Below are 15749 nucleotides of genomic sequence, written 5' to 3'. Positions count from 1 at the left end.
TCAGTGGTACAGTATTAATAAAATTTTACATTGTTGAATTTTACATAAGTAAAAACTGCCGATAAGGAGTTTACGGGTCAAATGGTAACTCTTTATAATAAAACACTGCTGCAGTCCTGAATTTGAAAGCCAAAGGCAGTCATTAAATAAGGCAAAAGGAGGGGCTGTTCAGCGATCCTCCAACCTCAGTCCATTCCTGTCTGACAGCTCTGATCACAAGAGATCATCATGATTCTTGTTGCTTCACCTTCGCTGCCTGAGTTTCTTGAGGGCAGAAGGTGTGTCTTCTGTGGCCTGGTGCTTAGCACAGTGGTTAGTATTAGTAGGTACATAGTAGTAGCTGAATGCAGAGCCATGTGGCAAAGAGTTGAATGATCCAAGCATAGGAGATTCAGGGGAGCAGCCACAGACAGAGGAGTTTGGGCAGAGTGCTCTCAAAGATGAGGTGAACCAGCAGTGAACTCACAAAAGTCACAGTCTCTACCTTGCAAAGTGAAAATACAACCAGGGTAGACCAGGTTGTCATGGCCACCTTTTTATGATCATATAGGATGTGACAAGAAAGAAAGAAAGGGAAGTCGCTCAGTCGTGTCTGACTCTTTGTGACCCCATGGGCTGTAGCCTACCAGGCTCCTCTGTCCATGGAATTTCCCAGGCAAGAGTACTGGAGCGGGTTGCCATATCCTTCTCCAGGGAGTCTTCCTGACCCAGGGATCGAACCCGGGTCTCCCACATTGCAGGCAGATGCTTTACCATCTGAGCCACCAGGGAGGCCCAGGATGTGCCAGAGACACACTCTTCTCAGCTCCTTGCAAGCATTTATTATGTTAATTGTCATAACAACTCAAGGAAATAGGTTCTTCTCTTTATTTCATAAGTGAAGAAATTGAAGCAGAGAGGTTTATTACCTGGGCCTGGAATACACAGCTAGAAAATGGTAGACAGTTTTAAACCCAAGAAGTCTGAATCCAGAGATTAAAACTTACGATTATGTTCTATTGATCTCTCTGTGGATGCATCTCTGGCCTCTTCCTCCTCAGTGCTTTTCAAGACATTCCATAAGGAGCTTTTTCCTGAAAATGTACATTTCCACTTTTGTAATGAAGACCAATAGCTCAAACCTAGTTTGTTGTATAGCTCTTAATTTTACAGCAAACTTACCGGCCTCCGTAAAACAAAGCTCAGCATTCGAACAGGGATGGTCATACCATACTCCATTGTCTTTGAGGAGTATGCTTTTCTGTTGTGCTTTTCTGTGTAATTAAGAAACATTATTTCAAATTTGGAAATACTGGAATGGTTTTAGATGTAGGTCCTTGCTACTCAAGTTCCAGTCTGAAATTCAGAATCATCAACATCTGGAAGCTTTTTAGAAATTCTCTCAGGCCGTAGTCCAGACCTACTGAATCAAAATCTGCATTTTAATACAATGACTAGGTGATTCCTATGCACTAAAGTCTGAGTAGCATGTACTCTTCCACTTCAGTGTGATTATCAGTGACTTTACGAGAGATAATGCGGTAGCCCCTTGGCATCTGTTGGACAATTGGTTTTAGAACCCCCCATCCCACCTCAACCCCTCCTCACAGACACCAAAATCTATGGATACTCACGTTCCTTATATAAAATGGCATAGTGTTTGCATTTAAGCTATGAGTATCTGCCATGGACTTTTCTTTCTTTCCTTTCTTTCTTTATTTGGCTGCATCAGGTCTTAGCTGCCGCACACAGGAACGAACCCTTGCATCATGCAGAATGTTTTGTTGCAGCACATGGACTCTCTAGTTGCGGCTCACAGGTTCTCTAGTTGTGTCACCTGGGCTCTAAAGTGCGGGGGCTTCACTAGTTTCAACAGGCGGTCTTAGATGCTCCGTGGCATGTGGAATCTTAGTTCCCCAACTAGGGATCAAACCAATGTTCCCTGCATTGCAAGGTGAATTCTTAACCACAGGACCACCAGGGAAATCCCATGGATATCCTCCCATAGACTTCAGATCATCTCTTTCTTAAAATACCTAATGCAATTTCAATGCTATATAAATACTTGCCATTGTGGGGAAATTCGAGTTTTGGTTTTTGGAACTCATTGGAATTTTTCCCCCCTGAATATTTTCAATTCAAGATTGGTTGAATCTAAGGCTTTGGAACCTGTGTATATAGAGGGCTAACTGTATTCTGTATCTCTGGAGGTAATGGGTCAATTTGATAAGAGCTTGATATGCTAGGGGCAAAGGCCCCATCCTGGCTTTGAAAAGACTTAGAGGTTCACAGTTCTGATTGAACACAGGATCACCAGGGGAACTTTTAAAAACCCCAGAACTACTCAGGGTCCTTTGTGGTTCTATACAAATTTTAGAATTGTATTTTCTATTTCTGTGAAAAATGCCACTGGAGTTTTGATAGGAATTGCAATGATTCTATGAGTAATATGGTTAATTAGGTAATATGAGTAATATAGACATTTTAATAATATTAGCTTCTCTGATCCATGAACACAAGATATCATTCCATTTATTTTTATCTTCTTCAATTACTTTCATCAGTGTCTTATAGTTTTGGTGTTTGAATCTTTCACTTCCTTGGTTAAATGTATTCTTGTTTTATTGTTTTCAATACTATTATAAATGGGATTGTTTTCTTTGTCAGATAGCTCATTTTTGGCGTATAGAAACACAACTGATTTTTATAGTTTGATTTTGAGTCCTGCAACTTCATTCATTATTTATTTTTTAGTTTTAACAATTTTGATAGGGTCTTTAAAATTTTCTGTAAACAAAATCACCTCATCTGTGAACAGACACAATGTTACTTCTTTTCCAATTGAATGCCTTTAATTCCTTTTTTCTTCCCTATTTGCTCTGGCTAGGATTTCCACTACTATGTTGAATAAGAGTCGTGCATGTGGGCATCCTTGTCTTGTTCTTGATCTTAGATCGAAAGATTTTAACTTTTCATTGTTAAGTATGTTGTTAGTTGTGGGTTTGGCATATATGGCCTTATTATGTCAAAGTATGTTTCCTCCATACCCACTCTGTTGAGTTTTGATCATGAAAGGATGCTGAATTTTGTCAAATACTTTTTCTGCATATATTCAAGAGATCATATAATTTGTATCTTGCATTCTATTAAAGTGGTGTGTCACATTTATTATTTGCATGTGGTACCATCCTTATCTCCCAAAGATAAGTCCCACAAAGCCGTGTTGAAAATGTACAGAACTGGAGGCATCACACTCTCTGATTTCAAACTATATTATGAAGCTATAATAATCTAAAGTGTGTAGTACTGGTGTACAAACACAAAGACCAGTGAAATAGAACTGAGTGACAGAAAATTTTTTGACAAGGAAACCAAGAATAATCAATGGGGAAAATATGGTCTCTTCAATAAATGATGTTTGGAAAACTGAATATTCACATGCACAAGAATGAAGTTAGATCCCTATCTTATATCACTTAAAAAATTAACTCTAATATATTAAGAATTTAAACATCAACCTAATATCATGAAACTTCTAGAAGAAAACTTAGGGGAAAAGCTCTTGGGCATTGGTTTTGGCAGTGATTTTTTAAAAAATATGATAATAAAAGCACAAGGAACAAGAGCAAAATATAAACAAGTGGAGCTATATCAAACTAAAAGGCTTATGCACAGCAAAAGAAACAGTCAACAAAGTCAAAAGGCAATCCATGGAATGTGAGAAAATATAGGAAAATCAAATATCAGATAAGGGGTTAATATCCAAACTATGTAAGGAACTCATATGACTTAATAAGAAACAAAGCAAGATGAAAAACCCCAAGTGATCTGATTTTAAAATAGTCAGAGGACCTAAATAGACATTTTTTTCCAGAGAAGACATATAAATGGCCCATAAGTACACAAAAAAATGATCAACATCACTAATCATCAAGGAGTTCAGTTCAGTTCATTCGCTCAGTCGTGTCCGACTCTTTGTGACCCCATGAATCACAGCATGCCAGGCCTCCCTGTCCATCACCAACTCCCAGAGTTCACTCAGACTCACGTCTATCGAGTCTGTGATGCCATCCAGCCATCTCATCCTCTGTCGTCCCCTTCTCCTCCTGCCCCCAATCCCTCCCAGCATCAGAGTCTTTTCCAATGAGTCAACTCTTCCCATGAGGTGGCCAAAGTACTGGAGTTTCAGCTTTAGCATCATTCCTTCCAAAGAAATCCTAGGGCTGATCTCCTTCAGAATGGACTGGTTGGATCTCCTTGCAGTCCAAGGGACTCTCAAGAGTCTTCTCCAACACCACAGTTCAAAAGCATCAATTCTTCAGTGCTCAGCTTTCTTCACAGTCCAACTCTCACATCCAAACATGACCACAGGAAAAACCATAGCCTTGACTAGATGGACCTTAGTCGGCAAAGTAATGTCCCTGCTTTTGAATATGCTATCTAGGTTGGTCATAACTTTTCTTCCAAGGAGTAAGTGTCTTTTAATTACATGGCTGCAATCACCATCTGCAGTGATTTTGGAGCCTCCCCAAAATAAAGTCTGACACTGTTTCCACTGTTTCCCCATCTATTTCCCATGAAGTGATGGGACCGGATGCTTGATCCTCATTTTCTGAATGTTGAGCTTTAGGCCAACCTTTTCACTCTCCTCTTTCACTTTCATCAAGAGGCTTTTGAGTTCCTCTTCACTTTCTGCCATAAGGGTGGTGTCATCTGCATATCTGAGGTTATTGATATTTCTCCTGGCAATCGTGATTCCAGCTTGTGTTTCTTCCAGTCGTGTTTCTCATGATGTACTCTGCATAGAAGTTAAATAAGCAGGGTGACAATATACAGCCTTGATGTACTCCTTTTCCTATTTGGAACCAATCTGTTGTTCCATGTCCAGTTCTAACTGTTGCTTCCTGACCTGCATACAGATTTCTCAGGAGGCAGATTAGGTGGTCTGGTATTCCCATCTCTTTCAGAATTTTCCACAGTTTATTGTGATCCACATAGTCAAAGGCTTTGGCATAGTCAATAAAGCAGAAATAGATGTCTTTCTGGAACTCTCTGCTTTTTCTATGATTCAGTGGATGTTGGCAATTTGATCTCTGGTTCCTCTGCCTTTTCTAAAACCAGCTTGAACATCAGGAAGTTCACAGTTCACGTATTGCTGAAGCCTGGCTTGGAGAATTTTGAGCATTACTTTACTAGCATGTGAGATGAGTGAAATTGTGTGGTAGTTTGAGCATTCTTTGGCATTGCCTTTCTTTGGGACTGGAATCAATACTGACCTTTTCCAGTCCTGTGGCCACTGCTGAGTTTTCCAAATTTTCTGGCATATTGAGTGCAGCACTTTCACAGCATCATCTTTCTGGATTTGAAATAGCTCAACTGGAATTCCATCACCTCCACTAGCTTTGTTCCTAGCAATGCTTTCTAAGGCCCACTTGACTTCACATTCCAGGATGTCTGGCTCTAGGTGAGTGACCACACCATCGTGATTATCTGGGTCATGAAGATCTTTTTTGTACAGTTCTCCTGTGTATTCTTGCCTCCTCTTCTTAATATCTTCTGCTTCTGTTAGGTCCATACCATTTCTGTCCTTTATTGAGCCCATCTTTGCATGAAATGTTCCCTTGGTATCTCTAATTTTCTTGAAGAGATCTCTGGTCTTTCCCATTCTGTTCTTTTCCTCTATTTCTTTGCATTGATCACTGAAGAAGGCTTTCTTATCTCTTCTTGCTATTCTCAGGAACTCTGCATTCAGATGCTTATATCTTTCCTTTTCTCTTTTGCTATTCACTTCTCTTCTTTTCACAGCTATTTGTAAGGCCTCCCCAGACAGCCATTTTGCTTTTTTTGCATTTCTTTCCCATGGGGATGGTCTTGATCCCTGTCTTCTGTACAATGCCACAAACCTCCGTCCATAGTTCATCAGGCACTCTGTCTATCAGATCTACTAGATCTCTAGTCCCTTAAATCTATTTCTCACTTCCACTGTATAATCATAAGGGATTTGATTTAGGTCATACCTGAATGGTCTAGCCGTTTCCCCTACTTTCTTCAATTTAAGTCTGAATTTGGTAATAAGGAGTTCATGATCTGAGCCACAGTCAGCTCCTGGTCTTGTTTTTGTTGACTGTATAGAGCCTCTCCATCTTTGGCTGCAAAGAATATAATCAATCTGATTTCGGTGTTGACATCTGGTGATGTCCATGTGTAGAATCTTCTCTTGTGTTGTTGGAAGAGGATGATTGCTATGACCGGTGCATTTTCTTGGCAAAACTCTATTAGTCTTTGCCCTGCTTCATTCTGTATTCCAAGGCCAAATTTGCCTGTTACTCCAGGTGTTTCTGAGGGATTACTGCCGGCAGTAGTAGATATAATGGTCATCTGAGTTAAATTCACCCATTCCAGTCCGTTTTAGTTCGCTGATTCCTAGAATGTCGACATTCACTCTTGCCATCTCTTGTTTGACCACTTCCAATTTGCCTTGATTCATGGACCTGACATTCCAGGTTCCTATGCAATATTGCTCTTTACAGCATTGGATCTTGCTTCTATCACCAGTCACATCCACAGCTGGGTATTGTTTTTGCTTTGGCTCCATCCCTTCATTCTTTCTGGAGTTATTTCTCCACCGATCTCCAGTAGCATATTGGGCACCTACTGACCTGGGGAATTCCTGTTTCAGTATCCTACCATTTTGCCTTTTCATACAGTTCATGAGGTTCTCAAAGCAAGAATACTGAAGTGGCTTGCCATTCCCTTCTCCAGTGAACCACATTCTGTCAGACCTCTCCACCATGACCTGCCCGTCTTGGGTTGCCCCGAGGGCATGGCTTGGTTTCATTGAGTTGGACAAGGCTGTGGTCCTAGTGTGATTAGATTGACTAGATTTCTGTGAGTATGGTTTCAATGTGTCTGCCCTCTGATGCCCTCTTCCAACACCTACCATCTCACTTGGGTTTCTCTTACCTTGGGCGTGGGGTAGCTCTTCATGGCTGCTCCAGCAAAGCACAGCCACTGCTCCTTACCTTGGATGAGGGGTATCTCCTTACCGCTGCCGTTCCTGACCTTCAACGTGGGATAGCTCCTCTAGGCCCTCTTGTGCCTGTGCAGCCACCGCTCCTTGGGTTGCTTCTCCCGGCCGCTGACCCTGGCCTTGGGCGCCACTCCTGGCCTTGGGTTCAGGGTGGCTCCTCAGGACCACCACCCCTGGCCTCGGGCGCGAGGTGGCTTCTCCTGGCTGCCCCTGGCCTAGGACGCAGGGTAGCTCCTCTGGGCCACTGCCCCTGACCTCGGACTTGGGTAGCTCCTCTCGGCCGTTCCTGAGTCGTCGCACCCTGGCACTCTCGGCTGCTGCCCCTGACCTCGGACGTGGGGTAACTCCTCTCGGCCGTGCTTAGTGCGGCGGGTCGCAGCCACCCGCGCTTAGGGCGCTGGCTCACAGCCGCCCGCCAACAACAAGCTATCACCTCATACTTGTTAGAATTGCTATTTCTACTAGGCAAGAAATAACAAATGCTGGCAAGGATGTGCAGAAAGGGGAACCCTAGTACACTTTGATGGGACTGCAAATTGGTATAGCCACAATGGAAAACAGTAAGGAGATTCCTCAAAAGAACAACCATATGATCCAGTAATTTCACTTCTGGGTATTAATCCAAAGAAAATGAAATCACTGCCTCATAAAGATATCTACACCCCAAGTTCATTGCAGCAGTGTTCACAATGTCCAAACATGGAAATAACCTAAATGACCATTGATGGATGAACGGTTGAAGAAAATACCATGCATGTCTATATGCATATTTTTCCTTCACAATGGAATATTATTCAGACATAAAAAGCAATCCTGACATTTGTGACAACATGGGTGAATGTTAACTGCATCATACTAAGTCACATAAGTCAGAGAAAGACGAATACCGTACAGTGTTGCTTATGTGTGTGATCTGAAAAAGCCAACTCAGAAACAGCAGATTGGTGGTTGCTAGGAGCTGAGGGATGAGGGAAATGAGGAGATATTGGTCAAAGGACACCAATGTCCAATGTCCAGTCATAAGAGCAGTAAGTTCTGGGGATCTAAGGTGCAGCATGGTAACTGTAGTTAACAATATTGTGTGTTAGTTGCTCAATCATGTCTCTTTGTGACACCATGGACTGTAGCCCACCAGGCTCCTCTGTCTGTGGGATTCTCCAGGCAAGCATACTGGAGTGGGTTGCCATTTTCTTCTCCAAACAATATTGTGTAACAGCAATAACAAAATGGTAATTATGTAAGGTGAAGGATGTGTTAAGGAACCTTAGTGCCATGAACATTTATATATATATATATATAAAATCATTGCACCTTATACAACATTATATATCAATTATATCTCAGTAAATCTGGAAAACAAACGAAAACCCAACCCAGAGCTCAGACTGCTTGCCGCACCAATTAGTTCAGAACCTCTGGGGGTGGGACCTAGGCATCAGTGTATTTTAAGATCCCTGGGTGATTCCATTGTGCAACAGAGGTTATTCCCTGTCTGGAAATGGGGTGTTCTTTGTGGGAGAAGAGAGAATGTGCTTCTATTTGCCTTTCTAACCAGGCTTTAGCTGGCCTCCTCTGAGCCTTCTACTCAACTAGACTGGGCCCTGGGCTTTGGTCTCTATCCTATAGAGTCCAATTTTAGCTGGAATCCTCTGAAGTTGATTTAGCTCTACTCCCTCACCCTCAATATTTGAACACCCTCAATATCTGATCACCCTCAATATCTGATCACCTCTCCTCATCCCCTACCCACCATTTCCCAGTGATATCTGATCCCCCTGACCTGCCCTCATCAAAAATCCTGCTTGGTTAGTTTAGTGAGAATTATCCTACCCTCTTCATGATTTTCCATCCTCCGCCCCCTGTCCTGCTCCTTGGCTATAAATCTCCACTCCCATGGTATTCAGAGTTGAGCCTGAACTTTCTCCCCTTCTGCCAATAGATCCTCTTGAAGAAAGTCTTCCTTACCATCTTTAACAAGTACCAGAACAATCTTTTCATTAACACTACTACTCACCCTTAATGTCTCAGTTTAAGCCTTAGATGTTTTCTCCAGGAAGTCTGAATTAGGTGTCCCTTCTACATGTTTGCAACACTCCCTGTACTCCTTCTATCAGTTGCTATTGTAATTTCCTCCATACTTTTCTCTGTGTCCCGTTTGACTCAAAATGTCATGATGGCAACACTGCATCCATCTTGTTCCACATGAACAACAGCAGTAGCAGTGAACACTCACTGCATCACACATGGACTGTGTGTCACTCGCTGTGCATATGATTTTAGTGAATACCTGTCTCAGCACAATGATCATCTCCATTTTACAGGCAACAATCTGAGAAAGGGAAAATTAATTAACTTGCCTCAGGTCACACTGCTAGGAAGTCCTTAGCTAAATTAAGTTCCTGACACATGGTAGGGTGTTCAATAAAGGCTTTTTGAGTGAAAAAACATAAACATATGAATTGCTTTCCTCTCTAGTTTTTCTGCAACCTCTCTGGTGGTATAACAACCACAGCGAGATTCCTTTCCCTTATTCTCATCCTTACAAGGGTTCAGCTTTGACCTCTTCCAAGTTTTCTGCCCTAAAGTTGATGGGCTGAGAGTTCTGACCTTTTTATGACTGAACAGCAATAACTTCTGACCAAAGGGGTAGTATCCCAGCTCTTTTGACAGAGCATACTAAGACAAAAATGAAAATAAGAGAGGAGAGACTGTATGGGTACCATTTCCCGAAGTTGTACTTTCAGCTTAAGGACCCAGTGTGGGAGGAATAGGGCATGGAATTGTTGCAAAGGACCCTTAAATCCTTAGACATGTCATGCATTTTCTGAGAATGGGAATAAGCATGATTTTCCACTTCTAGACATACTATTGGATTTATTGTTGTTGCAACCAATAAAGTGTGAGCTCATCTAAGATTATTATCAAATCCATATTAGCTTCCCATCATCTTATTCAGTAAGTACAAACTGCAGCAATAAAATATTTTGTGGGGTCCAGTGGAATATTTTTCATTAAAAATATGAAATGCTTTACCAGCTTTGTGTCATCCTTGCACAGAGCCCATGGTAATCTTTTCTGTATCATTCCAATTTTAGTAGGTGTGCTGCTGAAGTGACTACTGATGGGATTTTTGCAGTTATTAATAGTAATAAAAATTCTAAGCATTTATTGCCTGAGCAGTGTATTGTGGATGCAGAATATCTCATTTAATGCTCCATCAACCCTTTGCAATGGTTACTGTTATTCTCATTTTGTATATAAAGAGCACAGGATATCCTAGAACATTGATAATACTTCCTGCTTAATACTATGATGAAGACAGAACACCTGGAGGACTGCCAGGCCACGTTCAGAGCGGCAGCAACAGGAAGGGTCCATGGAGGTTCAGATGCTTGGGTGGTTGGAGGGAGGATGCTAATACTTATATCTGGACATGGAAGAGGGGCCTCAGATAGACTGATCATGTGTAAAATTTAGGAGCCCATGATGATCCAAAAAAAAAGTGGTATATACCTCAAGATTGTGTGTGTGCTGTGCTTACTCACATAGTTGTTTCCAACTCTTTGTGACCTCATGGACTGTAGCCTGCCAGGCTCCTCTGTCCATGGGGATTCTCCAGGCTAGAATAATGGAGTGGGTTGCCATGTCCTTCTCCGGGGGATCTTCCCAACCCAGGGGTTGAACCCAGGTCTCCCACATCACAGGTGGATTCTTTACCATCTGAGCCATCAGAGAAGTCCAATAAAACTGGAGTGGCTAGCCTATCCTTTCTCCAGGGGAACTTCCTGTCCCAGGAATTGAACCAGAGTCTCCTGCATTGCAGGTGGATTCTTTACCAGCTGAGCCACCTGGGACACAGGGGCTAAACTGATTACCTTGGCAAACAGCAGTGTTCTGGGGTGGGATAGGGAGGATATGTAAGGATCTGGGACCTCCAATGCTGACAAGAGTGGTGCATGGATACTCAGGCACTCATTGATTCCCTCTCATGTTCCAGACACAATGCAAGTGGCTGCAGTACAGTTCTAAGCAAAAGAGATGTGGTTTCTCTTTTAATTGGAATTGTTTAGAGAAAAGTATTCAAATATTAGCACAATACACAATTTAAAGCTGTGATAGTTACAATGAATGAAAGGTACAAGGTGCTATATAAGGTACAGTAGGGGAATGTAGTCTCATTAAGAGGATCAGGAAAGGCTTTCTTGAAGGAGAAACTGGAGAGAAGGAAGGAGAGGAAACATCCCTGGCAGAGGAAACAGCCTGTGCAAAGGCCCTGAGGTGGAAGGAAAGGGATGCATTTGAGAAAATGAAAGAAAGCCAACATGTCTACAGCCCAGAGTGCTGAGGAAAATACCTCTGGGACTCTGGGAAAGCTGGAGAACAAGAGAAGGAGCAAGCCATTGAAACTCGCCTCCAAGCTAAGACCAGCCAGATTAAGGCTATTGAACTGTAGGTCTGAGTTTCCTCACCTGGCCCCATGCTAGAGATCTAGGTAGTCCCAAGGCAGTTTTCTGGCAGTTTCTCAGATGACAAGTGCCCTGGTTAGGGGAGGAAAGTTAGGTTTTGGCCATAGATATGTAATACCTTTTTCAACTTGGAAATTCTGAAACTCTGCTGACCCTGTGGGACTGTGTGTCCAGTGGCTCTTATACTAGTTAAATAGTTTGTGGCAGTGGCCTTCAACCTTAGCTGCACATTAGACTCACCTAGTAGTCATGTATGGATGTGAGAGCTAGACCATAAAGAAGGCTGAGCACCGCAGAATTGATGCTTTTGAACTGTGGTGTTGGAGAAGACTATTGAGAGTCCCTTGGACTGCAAGGAGATCAAGCCAGTCAATCCTAAAGGAAGTCAACCCTGAATATTCATTGGAAAGACTGACGCTAAAGCTGAAGCTCCAATACTCTGGCCACCTGATGCAAAGTGCCAACTTATTGGAAAAGACCTTGATGCTGGGAAAGATTGAGGGCAGGAGGAGAAGTGGGCAACAGAAGATGAGATGGTTGGATGGCATCACCAACTCAATGGACATGAGTTTGAGCAAACTCCAGGAGAAAGCAAAGGATAGTGAAGGTTAGTGTGCTGCTGTTCATGGGTCAAAAAGACATGAGTGAGCAACTGAACAATAGCAAGAGTCACCTGGAGAGATTTTAAAATCAGTGCTGCTATTATTCACAGTAGCCAAGACATGGAAATGACCTCTGAGCCCATCAATAGATAAATGAATAAAGAAGTGTGGTATCTATAAAATGGAATATTATTTGACCATAAAAAAAGAGAGGCTCATACTATTTGCAGCAACACATATAGCCCTTGAAGGCATTATGTTAAGTGAAATAAGTCAGATGGAGGAAGACAAATACTATATGATCTCACTTACATGAGGAATCTAACTCAATAAAAAGAAAAATAAAGATTATAGAAAAGAGATCAAACTTGTGGTTACGAGTCAGAGGGTGGTGAAAGGGGGAAGTTGGATGAAGGTGGTCCATAGATACACACTTTCAGTTAGAAGATAAGTAAGTACTGGGAATGTAATCTACAGCATGATGGCTATAGGTAACACTGCTGCATGAGATACATAAAAATTTTTAAGAGAGTAAATTATATGAGTTCTCAATACAAGGAGAAAAATTTTCCCTTTCTTCATTTCTTTTTATTGTACCTATATGAGCAGGTGGATATTAGCTGAACCTATGGTGATATGTAAATCACAATATCTATAAATCAGACCCTTCTGCTGCATGCCTTAAACTTATATGGTTGTGGATGTTAATTATTTCTCAATAAAACTGGAAAAAAAATTACTGCTGCCTCAGCCCCATGTCCTTTGTTTACGATTTCATTATTCAGAGTAAAGGCTGGGCATCAAGACTTTTCAAAGCTCCCCAGGTGATTCTAATATTCAAACAAGTTTGAGAACCATAGGGTTAGACGCTGGAGAAGGCAATGGCACCCCACTCCAGTACTCTTGCCTAGAAAATCCCATGGACGGAGGAGCCTGGTGGGCTGCAGTCCAAGGGGTCGCTAAGACTCAGGCACGACTGAGCGACTTCACTTTCACTTTTCATTTTCATACATTGGAGAAGGAAATGGCAACCCACTCCAGTATTCTTGGCCTGGAGAATCCCAGGGACGGGGAGCCTGATGGGCTGCCGTCTATGGGGTCGCCCAGAGTCGGACACAACTGAAGCAACTTAGCAGCAGCAGCAGGGTTAGACGCTAGTTCCCAAATGCCATTCCATAGATCAGCCAAATTGTAAGTACCTGCTATCAAATCTGCTGTGTCAGCATTTAAGAGTGGCAGCACCCGGTGATTTTTTTAACTTATCCAGGTTTGGGAGAGCCTGATTAGATGATGGCTTCTTGAATTTTAATCTGATTCAGTACTGGGTGGGGCCTGAGATACTGCATTTTTAACAAGCTCCAGGGTGCTGTTGCCTTTGGAGGACCACCCTCGAATAGCAATGGTTTCAGGGGATGCAAATGAAAGAATGAGTGGCTCTTTTCCAAAACCTGCCCAGGGCTGGACCTGAAAGTTATTAGCATATAAGAGAACTTATTTACATGCCCTTGCCTCCTTCCCAGATGGCTTTCTTTAGAACAGGGATTGAGTCTTTGTCATGGCGCCATCTTTAGCATCTAAGCTCAGTGCTAAGCACAGTTAGAAGCACAATAAATGGGATCTGAATTGAATAAATACCATGATGTCCTCAGGGTCCAAGCTGCAGAGCCAGCTGAAGGTGAGACATTGCTCTAAAGCTCGGGCCTTCTGCCACTTCCAGTCATAAATTCCAATTGGATGGGATCCAATGCGAAGCTGTGTGTTACTGAAGCCAGCTCTGTAGGGGGTAGGGTCAAAGCAGGCCTTTGGAATATTAATAATCCTGAGTAGTGACAACAGCTATGATATTTACAGACCCATGAAGCACAGGGGACAGCCTGAGGCTGCGCACACAGCTATAGACTCCAAGGATTTACTCTACTCCAAATGGAGCATGTATATTGCCCGACACTGCCAAAAGCCATACGGCTCATTAGCTTTTACTATACCGAGAAATGCGCCAGGCCTGGTGCTAAGAGGACATGACAAAGCACATTTGACAGCAGTGGTCAAAGGAAAAAGCACAGTGGGAGCGGAACTTCTCTGTGGGCTGTGGCTCATGTCTTTGGAACAGGAGACAAATACCTCTGCCTCTCCGTTTGGAGGCCCAAGCTGGTTGGAGTCTGACAAGGACTTATTACTTTAGAAACTTTTTTCAGGCATTTGGTTTCTTCTCCTGGATTCTCCCTGCATAGTGATGGATGTTTTGTTCCTGAATACTTTTTGATGCCATCACTATTTGCATTGTTTGTGAGTTACGTATTAGGAAGAGTTCCAGAAAGAGAAAGGAACAGAGAGAGAGCAGAAAGAGACAAAGAGACACAGAGAGACAAAGACAGAGAAGGGAAGGAGAAAAAAACATGTCAGTAGATGGAGTAGACAACTGTAGAGAAAAGGGTAGGAAGTCAGAGAAGGACAGAGGCTGGGAGGACCCCAGGCCAAGGCTCCCCCTTCTTTATAGTCAAGGGTGATCAGAGTGGGCTTCCCAGGTGGCACTAGTGGTAAAGAACTAGCCTGCCAATGCAGGAGACATGAGAGACGCAAAATCTATACCTGGGTTGGGAAGATCCCCTGGAGGAGGGCATGCCAATGCACTACAGTATTCTTGCCTGAAGAATCCCATGGACAGAGGAGCCATGGGGTGCAAAGAGTCAGACATGACTGAAGCAACTTAGTACACACGCATGTACACATGGTCAGAGTATCCTTCAAAGGGAACTCACATGCTCCTGTTGTAGCCATGCGTTCCGGGAAACAAACTCACTCAGAAGGACAATGCAGATAGAGGAGTGTGGTTTATTACCCTGGCGGGCCCAAGGCAGAGTCTCTTCTTAGCCAAGGACCTCGACCAGCATTTGTGAAAATCTTTTATACCCCATGTGTGTGTGTGTCTGAACCCACCACTCCAAATTCCTTGAGACATACATAAAAAAAGGAAAGGTAAATACAACCCCAGTAACCCCATCATTTACGTGTTATGTGCTCAAACAGTTAAACAATTGGCCAATAATCAATAAGCCCGAGGTTACACTCTGATAGTTACAGAAAAATTTATGGCCTGTCTGGAGGGTGTCTTATCCTTCTGCTGTCATTTCCATAGGTACTAAACACAGAGTTCAGAGTCCACTGGAGAGGTGGCCGAGCATGATCAGCATGAACAGGCCTAAGATGGAGTCCAGGCCCTGTGAATTCCCTCTTCACTACCACTCTTAAGTCCTGCAAGAGGCACAGAGGGTGACATTTTTTGGGCTCATCTTTCAGCCTTGATAACTCACTGCTAACACTTACCATGAACTCTCACCCCCTGGTTTTCTTTTGCTTTGTTTTTTTGCCACTATCACTCCTTTATTTTCTATCAAAGGCTAGACTACCTACTTCAGGGCAGTAACATTTTATGGGTTAAATTTTCTTTTAGTGGTTGGAATGATTAAGATCTAGTCTCTTAACAGGTTTGATGAGTATAATACAATACTATTGTCTAGATTCACTATACCATGCATAAGATCTCGAGGACTTTTTTACTACTCATTGTAGATTTGTGCCCTTAAACAACACCTGTCCGAGCCCCCCCGCCCCTGCATCCCCTAGTATTATAACTACCATATTACTGTCTGTTTTAACAAGTTTGGCTAAAAA

General features: G+C 42.6%; 1 non-coding gene across 1 annotated transcript; it reads right to left on the bottom strand.

The window, feature by feature from the left end:
• Positions 1-10022: 10022 nt before the first annotated feature.
• Positions 10023-10128, bottom strand: LOC120858946. Its single transcript, XR_005719976.1, has one exon. It is a non-coding gene; the product is annotated as a U6 spliceosomal RNA (small nuclear RNA).
• Between the last annotated feature and the right edge of the window lie 5621 nt (positions 10129-15749).

This window comes from Oryx dammah, unplaced genomic scaffold (assembly GCF_014754425.2).
Source record: "Oryx dammah isolate SB20612 unplaced genomic scaffold, SCBI_Odam_1.1 HiC_scaffold_29, whole genome shotgun sequence".
In the NCBI taxonomy this organism is placed as follows: Eukaryota; Metazoa; Chordata; class Mammalia; order Artiodactyla; family Bovidae; genus Oryx; species Oryx dammah.
The sequence above is the reverse complement of the archived record's forward strand: the minus strand, read 5'-3'. Positions and strand labels throughout refer to the sequence as shown.